The 16,018-nt window shown below is 45.8% G+C and overlaps 1 protein-coding gene across 8 annotated transcripts in view; it reads left to right on the top strand.

The window, feature by feature from the left end:
- LOC131184258 (zinc finger protein 469-like) overlaps window positions 1–16,018 on the top strand; it is a 272,266-nt gene that overhangs the window by 132,766 nt on the left and 123,482 nt on the right. For 2 of the 8 annotated variants that reach the window (XM_058155364.1, XM_058155365.1), the window contains one exon: window positions 8,972–9,003. The exons of the other annotated variants lie outside the window; for them this stretch is intronic. The gene's annotated coding sequence lies outside the window, so the exon portion shown is untranslated. The remainder of the gene's footprint in view (window positions 1–8,971; window positions 9,004–16,018) is intronic. 8 annotated transcript variants of the gene reach the window in all.

Raw genomic sequence — 16,018 nt, 5'->3', positions numbered from 1 at the left:
ACGCATTCCATTAGCCAACCAGAGAAAAATCATCAGTGTGAGTGAGTGTTGGTTCTCTTTCATCTTGGTTTTCTTCTTGGCAGTTCCATAATTCAAGGAAAGGTAGTTTCTTGATAGTTGGAAAGTTCCTTGAATCAAGCAACTGCTAAGAGAAAAACCACATCTTCACCCACCTTCACAAACAGGGCAAGCTACTGTAGATGAAGAGAGAATAAAGCTCGCTCTCTTCTAGCATGGAAGATGTTACCTAGTAGGGTCATGAAACGTCTGCAAGAAAATAACCAAGCCTAGAGAGCACCAGGGACTCCTCATTTCAATCCTGAACTACACAGATTCTCTTCCATTGGAGTTTCCTTTCTATCAGCCAGCGGGACTCTTGCCCTAAAACCCAGCCCAGGTCTTCTCTTCCATCTGTCCCCAAATGGGTTGGCTCAAGACCATCCTTTCCCTCCCTCCTTCTTTGGGCCAAACTGCTCCCACCCACCCCCTCCTCAATATCCTCCTCTTCCTCTCCCCACCCAGCCTTCTGAGCAACAAAGCCTTGAACTGCACTTCAAAGTTGGGTTGCAGAGAGAGAGAGAGAGAGAGAGAGAGAGAGAGAGAGAGAGAGAGAGAGTCTGGCGTACCTTTTTAAAAATAGCTTCCATGCATTGCCAAGAGCTAAATGAATTGCAGGGGAGCGAGGGGGTGGTCAGGAGCCTCCAGATGGAAACCGTTCTGCAGCTGGAGCAGCACAGCCTGGCTGGGACCCCCGAAGGTTGGAAAAGTTAAGAAGGTTCCAGGCCAGTATCCCACCTTTAAAAGGTGCTCAGCCAAATGCTCGGACATTCCTAATGACCCCCATAAATCTCCCCAGCTTCCCTTGATGGTGGGGCACCATCCCTCTGTCCTTGCTTTTTAAGACAAAACAGTTGCTATCCTGAGTGACCACGAGATAGAAAGGCGAGATATATTGTGATAAATTTGCTTCTGCAACTAGTGATGCTGCTGCTGCTGCATGGGGGAAGCTGAGAGAATATGCAAAAGCCGGCTTCTGCCTCAGGCAACTTAACAATCGATCATCTGGCAACAGAAGGAGCCGAGGGAACAATCGGCCGAGGTAAACAAGAAAGCAGCACCACTGTTTACTTCATTCAGGCATACTGGAACTGGAGCCTTGAGCCAGGAATTCCCTAGGAAAGAGAGGCCACGGGGTGGTTCTGCAGGGACCAGGAGACCTGACTCATCACCACCAATTCCAGGGAAGTCATCCCACTCCTAAGCAGAAAGTGGGAGAAAGGGTGTCCTTGAATGAAGACTTTCAGATTGCCACGAGAAAGGAGGAGGGCTCAGAAGAGGCAGAAAGGAAGACTCAACCTAGAGAGAGAGAGGAGAGAGAGAGAGAAAGAAACAGAGAGGGAGGAGAGAGACAGAGAGGAGAGAGAGAGAGAGAAGGCCAGGAAAATGGATATGCCCAGAAGAATGGATGCGTGGGGTTCTTGATGTTGGAGGCCATCCCGTAGGCTTGACTCTTCCTAGGCAAGGAGACCCATGACTGCTGCAAGACTGTTGCCCTGACGTTGGCCAAGAAGGTCCAAGTGGAGCACCCTCCCCTGGCTGTTTCAGATGGGCCTTTCGTTGGATGCAAACCTACTGTCCCTGATGGTGGAATCTTCTTGAAGGCTTCTAAACTGGGCTCCTGGAAGGTTGTCATCACAGATTGGGGGACTGGAGGAATGTCAAGGGCCCTGTTTCCAGGCCAGCAATCCAGACTTCCACCACCAAAGGCAGGGTATGAAATGCTCTGGAGAAGCATTTTGTGAAGACAGCATTTCTCCCACTCCTCATCTCCACTGCCTCCACAAAAGGTTCTCCTGCGCATTTTATACCCTGCCCTGGTCCGTATCTATGGGACACTGGTCCGTGGTCTCAAACCCTTTTGCCCCCAGGCCCTTCGAGCACAAATACCCTTGGTAATGCAAATGGTTATGTAGCCTTTCTCTTGGCCAGGGTGGAGCATGTTCCCTGCTGAAGGGAAGGGCTCCGGATCAGGGCTCCGGAGAACAAGTCTGGCCAAGTGCTATTTGCCCTCGCTGGAACTTGGCTCTTGGAACTTGGAGCCTGCATTTAAGTCTGAAAACAGCTCCTCTCGCCTGCCATCTGCTTTTCTTGGACAGCTATCTGCTACTTATGTAGGCTACTACGTTGAGTAATAATTATAATACCATCCCGTCCTTTCAACCAATGGCTTTTCCATTGGAGATGTTGACAGGCTGGGGGTGGGGTAGGTGGGTGGGTGGAGGAACTTGGTTCTCCACAGCTGGATCCAGGAGCAGCAAAACTCTCAGTTTTTCAAAAACATAGCAGGAACCATTAGTTAAGTCTTCGTGAAAGAGTTGCAAGAGGGTGTCCACCAGCCCATTTCTCTGCTCTGATGGACACCACCAAAAAGAGGTGGGGGAAGACTGGATATTTTTCAGGAGGGCGATGGAGGCCATGGGCGGGGCCACGGCAGGCCTGGAGGTGGGGCTTTGAGAGGCAGTCTGCTTTCTTAACACTAATGTATAATTTTAGGGGTCTCCCCGCAGCGTCTGTGGAGATCCAGATTATGAGTCACCTTGCTGTTGATTTTGGAAGTATGGTTGGAGGGGGGGAGGGTCCTGCGTGCAGCTTGGGGCTCTGCTTTCCCTGAACGGAGAGAAACCTAACTCCTATACGGAGCATATGAGTGGCTTGCAGGAATTCTTCAGCCTCTGTCCATGGAAATTCTGAGTCATCCAGGGCACTGAGGAAGCTTCGTGGGTGAGAATCGAAAAGTCTTCAAGGGAAAAAAACAAAGAAAGTCCAGTTGTCTTTTGAGAAAAAGCACCTTTGTGGTTCAGCCGTTGGCATCTCCAGGGGAAAAGAGAAGGGGGCACAGGGGAAGGCCCTCCTGGTGAAATTTTGGCAGTCAGTGGGTGAAAGGGACAAATTACCTGGCTCCCTGGCTAGGTTTGGCCAGTCAGCCAATTGACCACTCAGCCAATTCTCCAGTTAACCGATTGGTTTCCGTGCACCAGCAGTAGCCCATGACCTGGTCAGTGGTGAGGGCCACGTCTGAAGTCTTCTCAGCCGCTGCGAAGGGTGGGCGGCTGTTTCCTTTTGCCTTCTGAGAATTGGGGAGGGGGGATTCCTAGTGGGATGGTCAGAATCCCATTCTGTGCAGTTTTCACCCCTTCCGATAGATGAGCGAGAAGGAAGGCCTTAAGAAAAATATGATTTAAGGATCTTCTAGGGTAGATCATCAATTCTATCTAAGAAAGAAAGGACAGTCCAGCCTAGTTCACCTCAACAAGTTTGTACTCACCTAATGGGGGATGTTTGGGGCTGAAGCCAATTTCCTCTGGGTTAAGTTAGAATAGAATAGAATAGAATAGAATAGAATAGAATTCCTTATTGGCCAAGACACACAAAGAATTTGTCTTCATGCAGATGCTCTCAGTGTACATAAAAGAAAAGATACCTTCATTAAGGTACAACACTTACAACACTTAATGATAGTCATAGGGTACAAATTTAACACTTAATGATACAACACTTAATGATAGTCATAGGCCAGGGGTCTGCAAACTTGGCTCTTTTAAGACTCGTGGACTTCAACTCCCAGAGTTCCTCAGCCCAGCTGGCTGACGAACTCTGGGAGTTGAAGTCCACAAGTCTTAAAAGAGCCAAGTTTGCAGACCCTTTTCATAGGCTACAATTAAGCAATCAAGAAACAATATCAATTAAATTCTGGAGTTAGATGATGGGAACCCCACTTTGAGTTGGTGGGGGATACAAATAGGCTCCCATTTTGATCTGAAGGGGATTCCTTTTCCTCTAATCGGCTCCTTGAGAGCTTCAGACCAAATGTCCATTCTTGCTTAAATTCTGACTGTCCCTCAGGTGGCTTGGTCTCTGCCTGAGCATCTCAAGGGCAAGATAAAAAATACCTCAAGGCCAAGAGGGTTCAGGCAAGGAGCCCTTTGCACCTTCAGATTTATTCCTCTTGATTCATTTATCCTCTTCCTTGAAAGGCCTCACGTTCCTCACCAACCAGAGGAAGTTCTCCTGGCCCGCATCTGTTGCCATTCCACACTTCCCTTTGTGCTTTCCCCGAAGGTCCTCAGTGCAAACCCGCAGATGTAGGCGAGATGCCCAGATGGGATGAATTAGACATCTGTTCTACTGCAGCCTCTGATGAGCACAATGTGTTGATGGGGGGCTGTGGGTAAAGAGGAGGAGGCAGTAGCTGAACGCTTGGAACAGCAATGCTGATACTTCCAGGAGAGGTTGCCGTGAGGAGAGAAGGTAGCTGGGTGTCCAAAAAAACAATCTTCTGATTGAGCTCTGGAGCTGAGGGATCAGGGTACCAGGGTAAATCAGGAGAGCAGGAGAACCTGGCAAAGGGAACCATGCCTCTGGTCTCCTGATTAGGTGTGAGAACATAGAAAGAGTCCTAAACTATCTGGATCATCCTCTTGCTTGCTTTCAGAAGGTTTCTGGAACATCTCAAGCATATGGTGATGGCCCTGGTGGTGGTCAAAGAGTTCCTTCTGTCCTTGCTATCATTCTTCAAGAGCTGATACTTCGAAAGAAGTGGCCTCTTAACCCGGGCTAAATGAGCCATCATTAGTAACAGCTCCTCCTCCTCCATGAATTATTATTTTTCCCTAAATTCCTCATAGTGATCAATCTTCTTGGGGGAGGAACCTTCTGCTTGGACTTACTAGGTCCTGCTCTGGTCCGTTTCATTGGAAGGAGTTTTGGTCTCAAACTATGGAGCTACGAAAGAGTTATCTTTCCAAATAAATGTTATGCATTCTGTTGTGTTCTTTCCTTGGTTAACTCCTTTTTCCAAGCTAAAAAGCCTAAATAAAATCAAGATTTCCACCATCCTGGCCAAGACCCCCCTTTTGTCCAGCCCTCCATGAGAGGCTCTGATTGTTACTCACTCCTCCCCACTCCCAATCCCTTTCTTCAGTCGCCTTGTGCAACAAGATCTGGTTTTCTATGCCATCAAAGCCAACACAACCAGATCAATACTTGCAGATCCTGTAATCAAACTGTGGAATTCAATGCTTCCAGGTGTGATGATGGCTACCAATTTAGATGGAACTGGGCAAATTCGTGGAGGATCTTTGGGTGACCCTTGCCTCCTAGTCTTGAGGGCTGTGGATTGAGTATCACAAGCAGTGTCCCTTCAGCATTTGTAGCCACTAGAGAAGCAGGGGAACCCTTTCCTATCTAAGATGCATCTGGTTGGCTACAGCAAGGTACAAAGGCAGAATTGTCTTGGTCTTGGCCAGATCCATCCTTAGGAAGGATCTTCTTTTGTTCTTTAGAAAGAACCCCAGAAATTAACATTCCCATGGAAGTTGACTTCCCTCAAGGGTTGTTAGGCAGCCTCACCTCCAGCCAGGCTCTCTGGAACATGTGAAGTCTTTGGTGCTCTCTGAGCCTGGCTTGCTCTCAGATATTTCACTACATAGCTAGGTAACATTATTAGTACTGGTGAGTGTGGGGTTTGTTTTGGGTTTATCTACAGTAGCTTGCCCTGCTGTTGTTAGAAGGTTTCTGCTTGGTGCCTTCTTAATTAGGGTATTGTATTCCACTTTGTTTGTCTGGTGCTAATCCCTGCTTATCTGGGTGTTGGTTGCTGGAGAGGTATGCCTTCTGGTATCGCTCTGGGGCAGCCCTGGAGATTAGAGAGACTATGTTCCCTGGTGGCCAGAAAGTATTAGCTGCCATGGGCTGGTAGCTCTAGAGACTGTGATCCAACCCTACTTTTAGATGCACGTTATTCTTCAAAGGCTTCCTTTTTAAAAAATCTGGTAAATATTTGTATGAAAAGCTAAGGAGAGGCTTACTTTGCAGCACTCTTATGATTAGATGTTATGATTCAGTACAAAGACTTTTATCAACTTTCTCCCCCTGTGTATTTTTGCTAGGAATGACTTAGAGGCTGATTGTATGGTGCAGAAGGTCAGCCATAACAGAAGTCAGAGAAAGGCTACGGAGGGCAGCAAACCCTGCTCTTTTCTGTCCCACAGGATGAAGCATTTTGTGTGACTCAGAAGTCAGCCTGTCGAGATTAGTACAAACCGTAACCCGGCTCTTGTTGGGGTTTTTGTGTAACTTTAAAGTGTGCGCCCAACAAAGGAGTCCATCAAGGGAGTGATAAATCAAGGTTTTCTCTCACTCTTGGAAGGAGAACATAACTTCCAACTTCTTTAGTGTTCAATTAAATTTCCAGCTTCCTTGGTCTTCATCAAGATGATAAGAACCGATGCCATTTTGCCCTTTTCATCAGATACTTACAGCAACCCTCTATGGTTGGCCCAGGGAAGAATAATGTGATGATCACTCACTGTTGTTTTAATCAACTGCCAATTCTTTAATAAAATAGAATAGAATTTGTTATTGGCCAAGTGTGATTGGACACACAAGGAATTTGTCTTGGTACATTTGCTCTCAGTGTACATAAAAGAAAAGATACCTTTATCAAGGTACAACACTTACAACACTTAATGATAGTCATAGGCTACAAATAAGTAATCAGGAAACAATATCAGTATAAATCATAAGGATACAAGCAACAAAGTTACAGTCATACAGTCATAACATATCTTGTCTTTTATGTACACCGAGAGCCTATGCACCAAGACAAATTCCTTGTGTGTCCAATCACACTTGGCCAATAAAATTCTATTCTATTCTATTCTATTCTATTCTATTTAGAATGAAGGGTCCTTGGTGCTCTGTGAGCTTGCTTGCTTTTTTGCAGATATTTCATTACTCAAACTAGGTAACATCATCAGTGATGTTACCTACCATCAGGAGTGATATTTGCTGTCAATGAGGACTGCAACAACCACTATAAAGGACAAACAGGCAGAAGACTGGCAGAATGTATCCATGAACATCAACTAGCAGTCAGAAGACATGATGAAAAGTCTTTAATTTCACAACATACAGACAGATTTAACCATAGTTTCAATTGGGAAAATGTGACCACCGTAGACCAAGCCAAGTCCAAAAATGCCAGAGAATTTCTAGAAGCCTGGCACAAGCCTATGCAAAAGAAACAATCACGCAGCCCAAAAAGCAACCCAAAAAAAATCGAACAATCTATCCACCAGCAATCAGCACCCAGATCAGCAAAGATTAACTTCAAGGTTAACATCAGACCAACAATCAACAATCAAGTAATGTTCTTTCTGCGCCAACTCAGTAAGCTCAAACTGCCCAAGGAGCTGCTGATCCAATTCTACAGAGGAATTATTGAGTCTGTCATTTGCACCTCTATAACTGTCTGGTTCGGTTCTGCAACCCAACAAGAAAGACACAGACTTCAGAGGATAATTAGAACTGCAGAAAAAATAATTGCTACCAACCTGCCTTCCATTGAGGACCTGTATACTGCACGAATCAAGAAGAGGGCCGTGAAAATATTTGCAGACCCCTTGCATCCTGGACATAAACTGTTTCAACTCCTACCCTCAAAACGACGCTATAGAGCACTGCACACCAGAACAACTAGACACAAGAACAGTTTTTTCCCAAAGGCCATCACTCTGCTAAACAAATAATTCCCTCAACACTGTCAGACTATTTACTGAATCTGCACTACTATTAATCTTCTCATAGTTCCCATCACCAATCTCTTTCCACTTATGACTGTATGACTATAACTTGTTGCTGGCAATCCTTATGATTTATATTGATATATTGACCATCAATTGTGTTGTAAATGTTGTACCTTGATGAACGTATCTTTTCTTTTATGTACACTGAGAGCATATGCACCAAGACAAATTCCTTGTGTGTCCAATCACACTTGGCCAATAAATTCTATTCTATAAGTGGAAGGAGATGGGTGATGGGAACGATGAGAAGATTAATAGTGCAGACTTAGTGAATAGTTTGACGGTGTTGAGGGAATTATTTGTTTAGCAGAGTGATGGCGTTCGGGGAAAAACTGTCCTTGTGTCTAGTTGTTCTGGTGTGCAGTGCTCTGTAGCATCGTTTTGAGGGTAGGAGTTGAAACAGTTTATGTTCAGGATGCAAGGGGTCTGTAGATATTTTCACAGCCCTCTTTTTGACTTGTGCAGTATGCAGGCCCTCAATGGAAGGCAGGTTGATAGCAATTGTTTTTTTCTGCAGTTCTAATGATCCTCTGAAATATGTGTCTGTCTTGTTGGGTTGAAGAACCAAACCAGACAGTTATGGAGGTGCAGATGACAGACTCAATAATTCCTCTGTAGAACTTTCTGAGTTGGCGCAGAAAGAACATTCCTTGTTGTGCTTTTTTGATGACGTTTTTGATGTTAGCTGTCCATTTTAGATCTTGCGATATGGTAGAACCTAGAGTTGACACTGTGTTGTCTAGTATTGTAACAGGTGGAAGTATGGAAGGGTTTCTCCTAAAGTCTACCATCATTTCTATGGTTTTGAGTGTGTTCAGTTCCAGATTGTTCCGGTCGCACTACGAGGCTAGTCATTCAACCTCCTGTCTGTATGCAGATTCATCATTGTCTTGAATGAGACCGATCACTGTTGTGTCATCTGCGAACTTCAGTAGTTTAACAGATGGATCGTTAGAGATGCAGTCATTGTATACAGAGAGAAGAGAAGTGAGGAGAGCACACAGCCTTGGGGGGGGGCCCTGTGCTAATTGTACAGGTATCTGATGTGATTCTGCTTAGCTTCACCTGCTGCTTCCTGTTTGTTAGGAATGATGATGTTAGATGGATCATGAAGAGTTGGAAGTGACTGAAGGAGTACCAAGCTTTGGCGATTCCTCCTTCCACTTTGGGTATTGAGGGAGATACAAAGTCATGGTTCTTGCTCTTCTGGTAACCTTAGCCATTGCTAATTGACGTTGCAGTAGTATTTCCTGGATGTTATCTCTCCTCCTTCTTCTGGGTCTGCCTCTGTTTTTTGACCTTCTCCTCTTTCTCGATTTGTCTAGTATGGTGTGGAATCCCGTGACAGCCTCTCCAGGTGAGCAAAGCACTTTATTTGCTGGCTTTGTATGTAGTTTAAGATCGGTTCTGTGCCAATTCTTTCTCTTATAGTCTCATTTCTAATTGTATTTCTTGTGGCCACTCCAGCAGCTTTCTTCTGTTCTCTTCTTCTTTGGTTTGGTGGAAAAAGCTTTGGTTGAAGAAGATTTTTTCCCCCCTGGGTTTCTCTTGCTTACTCCATAGTGCGTTTGGGGGTCAGTGTCTCACTCCTGCTCATTTTCTTAACCTTATTTTGGTTATTTCCTTCTACTGACCTTCCTTCCATGTCATGTGGCTGAGACATTAATCAGGCCAAAGGAATGCTCAGTGTCAGACTGAAGACGCTGATTAAAATATTAGCGTTTTGCTTTCACAGAGTTGTTTTTATGCTATGATTAAATCCCTGAATTTTGAGGGACTGGAATAAATGGCTTGCTCAAACTCCGTCTCCCTCCAGGTCTGATAGTCAGTCTTTTTCCTAGCGGAAAAGAACTCAAGTAAGAAATAATAATAATAATAATTATTATTATTATTATTCTGGTCCCATCGCACAGTCAGCCAGATGTTCAGACTGGTATTGAGTCCTTCCCAAGGACGCAAATGTTCTTGTTTGACGGTATTAAAGATCTCATCGCAGGATCTAAGCTGTTCCAGGTAAAGCTGCCCTTTGCAATTGACTGATGGTGAATTTGTCAATGCCGATGACGTTCAAGAGGTGCTCCGGTTGATGACATTTATTTGTGACCCATCTCATTTGAAAGTGACCCTGGGTGGCTTACAACAGGCTGACCTTCCAGCCAGCTGAGAGATCTTGCGTTTGAAGATTGATTTCTCTTTCCTCAAAACACCAATCTGCCCTCACTGCTCCTCTTCCTCCTCCTCCTTGTCCCGTTTCCAGTCCAGCCATGAGCTAAACTGGGATTGAAACCGAGAACTTGCTAGTCCAGATTCAGCACAGAAACAAGCAGAGGCTCTTAGCTCAGCTTCAAGGGCTTCACACCTGTGTGAAAGCTTAATCCCTCCAAGACGGAGTGGCTGTGGATGCCGGCACCCCGATTCAGTCAGCTGCAGCCGCGGCTGGCTGTTGGAGGCGAGTTATTGGCCCCAAAGGATAGGGTGCGCAACTTAGGTGTCCTCCTGGACGATCGGCTGTCGTTTGAAGATCATTTGACGGCCGTCTCCAGGGGGGCCTTCCACCAGGTTCGCCTGGTTCGGCAGTTGCGCCCCTTCCTTGATCGGGATGCCTTATGCACAGTCACTCATGCGCTCGTTACCTCTCGCTTGGATTACTGTAATGCTCTCTACATGGGGCTCCCCTTGAAGTGCACTCGGAGGCTTCAGTTAGTCCAGAATGCAGCTGCGCGGGTTATAGAGGGAGCTACACGTAGCTCCCATGTAACACCGATCCTGCGCAGGCTGCACTGGCTGCCTGTGGCCTTCCGAGTGCACTTTAAGGTGTTGGTTATGACCTTTAAAGCGCTCCATGGCTTAGGACCTGGGTACTTATGGGACCGCCTGCTGCTACCACACGCCTCCCACCGACCCGTACGCTCCCATAGAGAGGGACTTCTCAGGGTGCCGTCCGCCAAACAATGCCGGCTGGCGGCCCCCAGGGGAAGGGCCTTCTCTGTGGGAGCGCCCACACTCTGGAATGAGCTTCCCCCGGGTCTACGTCAAATACCTGACCTTCGGACATTTCGCGAACTAAAACACATCTCTTTATCCGCGGGCTGGCTTAAATTAGTTTTAATGGGAAATTTTATTAATTTTAAACGGGTTTTTAGTATGGAAATTTTTAATCTCAGGCTAATTTAAATAAGTTTTTTAAATGGTATTTTAATCTGTATATTGTATTGTTTTATTTTGCCTGTACACCGCCCTGAGTCCTTCGGGAGAAGGGCGGTATAAAAATCAAATAAATAAATAAATAAATAAATAAATCCACAACAGCAAGGTGTTACGACCGACTGGAAGAGCATGATCAATTGCATACGACTACCATTGAGCCCAAAATTTATGTTGCTAAGTGAAACATTGGTTAAGCAAGTTTGCTCCATTTTACGACCTTTCTTGCCACGGTTGTTAAGTTAACCGCTGCAATTATTGTACCAATAACATGGTTGTTAAGTGAATTCTGGCTTCCCCATTGCCTTTGCTGGTCAGGTCGCAAAAGGGGATCACGTGACCCCAGGACACTGCACCCGTCATAAATATGAGCCAGTTGCCAAGCATCTGAATTCTGATCACATGACCCTGGGGATGCTACAATGGTCCTCAGTGTGAAAACTGGTCATAAGTCACTTTTTTCAGTGCTATTGCAGGGGTGAAATCCAGCGGGTTCTGACAGGTTCTGTAGAACCGGTAGCGGAAATTTTGAGTAGTTCGGAGAACCAGCAAATACCACCTCTGGCTGCTCCCAGAGTGGGGTGGAAATGGAGATTTTGCAATATCCTTCCCCTGCCACGCCCACCAAGCCATGCCCAGCAAGCCCACCAAGCCACGCCCACAGAACTGGTAGTAAAAAAATTTGGATTTCACCACTGTGCTGTTGTAACTTTGAACGGTCACTAAATGAATTGTAAGTCAAGGATGGATCTGTAACTTCAAAGGGGGAGGAACGAGATTACTTGCTTGTAAAGCTCTGAAATCAGTATCTTTTTCTTTCTGTTCCTTTCTCTCTTTTTCATTTTTTGCACGGTTTCTATCCTTCCTTTTTCCCCTTTCCCTTTTTTTTCCTAATCTTCCATTGCTGTTAAACATTTCAATAAAATTTCAATTAAAAAAAAAACACCATTGAAAAAAACCAGCCAGATCTTCACACTTGCTTCTGTGGAGGAGAAAATCAAAGAGTTTTCAAGCAGATGTCTTCTCATTCTCCATCCTTCCAAAATTAGATCCATTTAATTCTGTACTTTTTAAAAAAGGAATTCTTCCCTTCACATATCCTCATACATCCCCAGGGAGCTCGTATTTTCCAGTATTGTTTCATCCCCCATCAAACTTTGGAAACTTCTCTGGAGGATCCCCCCACTATCCTTTCTTCTGATGAATGACCAACTCACCGAGGTCTCAAGGTCTCCAAGCACCAGATCGGGCTTTTCCTTAGTGGGATGCCTGACCCTCGGCCAGCTCCCTGCTTGTTCCAGTCCCTCTTGGCCTTCTGGGCCTGCTGCTGGGAAGACGCCTGGCATGGAAGAGAGACTGATTTTTGCCTAAAAGGTCGGACGATGCATTTGCAAGCTGTTTCAGCAGTAGCTCCTTGCAATCAGAAACATCTGTTTGAAAAGGCAGCTGGCGAGGGCTGGAAGCGAAGGTATCCGCTTTATTTGCAGTTATCTCCTTTGCAGCATCTAATAGGAAACATGAAGTGTGTGTGTGTGTCCAATTATAAGCCCTTCTCCTTCAGCTCTTCCAGGCAGGCCTGGGATGCGGAGGGGGCTCGTGTGATTATAAAGGCCCCTCCCAGGGGGTTTCCACAGTAGCCTCACCTGAAGGCTTCCACGCTTGCTCCAAAGCTAAGTCTGGTTGCTTGGTTGTCAGCTTTGATTTGCAAGCAAGTGCTTGGCATCTGGTTCTCGTTGTAGCTGCCGCTCTAGCCCAGAGCTATTCAACTCTGAACTTGTGGGGCAGCAAAAGTAACTGCTTGGCTAATTTGATGGGGGAAGGTCGGGTGGGGGATCAATCGCCATGGGGAGGGTGAGAACAGCTCCAACTTGGAGCATCCCTAATTGAATTTGGTCTGTTTCAGGGTGATGCCTTATCCCTCCATCAGTTTTCATTCATAAAAAGTATCAGTGACATGAGATGTTAATTGCAAATCAGCTCAGCTCGGTTTGAAAGAAGAAAAGCTCTTGACAAAGATTGGGAAGGTCTTTAGATTCTCCATCTGATCATGAAACTTTTAGCTGATCTTCAAATAACCCTTTTCTTTCTTTCTTTCTTTTCTCTCTTTCTTTCTTTCCTTCTTTCTTTCTTCCTTTCTTCCTTCCTTCCTTCCTTTCTCTCTCTCTTTCTCTCTCTCTCTCTCTCTCCCACTCCCTCCCTCCTCCTCCTCCCTCCCAAGGCTGTGGTGAAGTTACAGCATGTTTGTTACTTTGGGTTCATTAAGTAGAGGAAAAGATTACAATCTTAACAAATGGAGTATTTATGTTGAACAAAGGTAGAATAAGGCAGGTTTCTTTGGAGGGGGTTGGCTCCCTGACTTTGCATTACACTTTACATGAGATGTAAGGCAGGAGAAGAGGCAATGGCTGGAAGATCATTCAGAAAAAGATCCAACCTAGAACCAAGGAGAAATTTCCTGTCCGTGACAGCAATTAATCGGTGGAAAGGGTTAACTCTGGAAGTTGTGGATACTCCTCCATCACAGGAGGTTTTAAAGAAGACATTGGACAAAATTTTGTCTGGAATGATACAGGATCTCCTGCTTGATCAGCGGGTTGGACTAGAAGACCTCCAAGATCCCTTCCAACCCCATGATTGTACGCTCTACATTTTCCTTTTGCTGCTTCTTTAAGGTGGTCGAACGAACTCTCTTAAGATGAGCTCCAGGATGAATTGCTGTAGTGATGCTGATACGATCAGCCTTGGAGATTGTTAACTGACCTGGGAATATGTTTTAGGCTCATTTAAACCCCTGAGAAGTTGAAAGAGAATAATTGCAGTTGGTGAAATGTCAGTGGTGCTTGCTTTTTGTTTTTACTTGTGATAGCCATGGAGCTGCTCTTCCTGTAATTCTCACGTCTGTGGATGGCTTGGAGGGCAACGTCTTTGTGGACAATGAGGCACATAAATAAAGTCACTGTTTTTGTGCAGGAGCGAGAGAGAGTGACGTATCTGGAGCATGGGACAAATCCAGCAACTGGTTAGCATTATTTGAGGAATCTTGAGACAGAGAGATCCGCTGTTTGGTGAAAAGCGGATCAGCGTAAGAAGAGGGATTTGGGCTCCTGGATCTACTTTTGATGAACTTCAAGAAGGATTTGAAGGGAAGGTTCAAATAAGGACACCAAGGGAACTGAGATAATTAAAGGAGGAGGATAACAACTCTGGGTGTGTTTTGCCATACAAAGAAAAGATGGGGGTGGAGGACTGGGGGTTGGGGGACTCGAATCCCCTTCAAGGATTGGAAGGGGCATTGAATCAAGCGAGGCTGCTGTTCCCTATTGTTTTGATACGTTCCCCCCCCCCTCAAAAGATGGAATGGCTGACAGAGGAGCTCTGGAATAGCTTTGGTTATTGAGACTGCAAAAATGGTGTTTTGCTAGTATGTCAAATACAGGGAGTTTATCTGCCCCTTTCGTTGTGGCTTTGGTTCATATTGAGCTAAGCCCTCATATGATTTGATTACTATTGGTTTGTGTGACTCCAGCCAGTGGTAGGATTCAATTTTTTTTACTACCGGTTCTGTGAGCGTGGCTTAGTGGGTATCGTATGGCTTGGTGGGCATGGCTTAGTGGGCGTGGCAGGGGAAGGATACTGTAAAATCCCCATTTCTTGCCCATCAGCTGGGACTTGGGAGGCAGAGAATAGATGGGGGGGTGAGAACCAGTTTACCGGTTCTCCGAACTACTCAAAATTTCTGCTACCGGTTCTCCAGAACTGGTCAGAACCTGCTGAATACCACCTCAGCCCATTGTGGTTTCTAAGCCACAAATGTTGGCTTTTGATGCTCCCCAGCATTGGCAGTTAAGGAACCTGCCATTCCAGCTGTTAGCAACTGTCTAGAAGGCAAAGGCGGTGAAGCCAGGCAAGAGATATTGGGGCAAGATATTGGGGCACTTCTTGAAGAGTCCTCTTAGGATGCTGATGGTGTTCTCCATTCAGTCATGTCCGACTCTTGTTGATTCTATGAGCCAGATCTCTCCACATCTTCCGATCCTCCAGTACTTCTTTGAGTTCTTCTGTGCTCTGGCTGGTGTCAGAGGACGCGTTGATGGTGTCCAACCACCAGGTTCTTGGATGGTCTGCTTTCCTCTTATCTCTTAGGAAGGACCAGCCTTCCTTTCTTGAATTAGCTATCTGAGGACATGGTCCTCTTGAGTTGATTTCTTCAGATGCTGCATGAGTAAGTCTGGTTTACTCAAGCCAGCAAGGAAGCCTCCAAGTTCTTGCTTGTTGCTGCAGGTCTGCTTCCTTCAGGAGATTTCTCCTGAGCTGAGCAGAGGAGATGGGAGCCTAACCAAAGGTGGGATTCACTTACCTTCCCTACCGATTCGCAAATGTGAGCTCACACGCTCCACCTCTGCACATGCGCATGGCCTTTTTGCACATGCACAGTAGTCACGCATTATGTCTGAGTGGGTGGGCGGAGCCTCCTGCAGTCGCTGCTACCAGTTTGCGCAATCCGGAGAGAACGGGCTGAATCTCAGCTCTCCTCAATATAATTCTCAGATCAAAGTCCATTTCACAGCATGTTCAAAACTGATTTCAGAGGAGTTTTTCCAAGTAGGGCAAACCGCGTGGAAGGCAGCGGCCGGGAGTCACAACAGAGTGCAGCCAGTGGTCAGACTTAAGATGAAAAAGTGAGTAGCAGGCTGGCTCTTTCTTTCTTTCTGTGGCCACCGCCTGCACGCCGAAGGCGGCTGGGTGTGCACCGAAATCTGCTAAAAATAATTGTGTGTGCCTTACAGGCAGGCTTCATCCAGTTTGAAAAACCAAGAGAGGCTTCCAAACAAAACTTCCCAACCCAGGAAGAAGAAGGAAAGCGGATTCTGTCCGTTTGTGTGACATGCTTTGCCCACTTGGCATTGTTGCCCATCCAAAAAAGGGCCCCTTTGTACACTCCGACCTTCTTTCGTAAGTTTTTGTGAGAAGCTCTTTCTTCCACATCCAACTGAACTGTTTAGGGGCTAATTGTGAAAACGGTTATCAGATCTGGAAAGGCAGAAAGGTTCTCCTGAACTTTTCTCTATGGGGACTACAGTAGTCCTCGACTTATGACCGTAACTGAGCCCAACATTTGTAAGTCAGACTTTTGTTAAGTGAGTTCATGAGGCAAGCTGGTTCAACTG

This window comes from Ahaetulla prasina, chromosome 12 (genome assembly GCF_028640845.1).
Source record: "Ahaetulla prasina isolate Xishuangbanna chromosome 12, ASM2864084v1, whole genome shotgun sequence".
In the NCBI taxonomy this organism is placed as follows: domain Eukaryota; kingdom Metazoa; phylum Chordata; class Lepidosauria; order Squamata; family Colubridae; genus Ahaetulla; species Ahaetulla prasina.
This window is presented reverse-complemented; position numbering and strand designations above follow the sequence as displayed.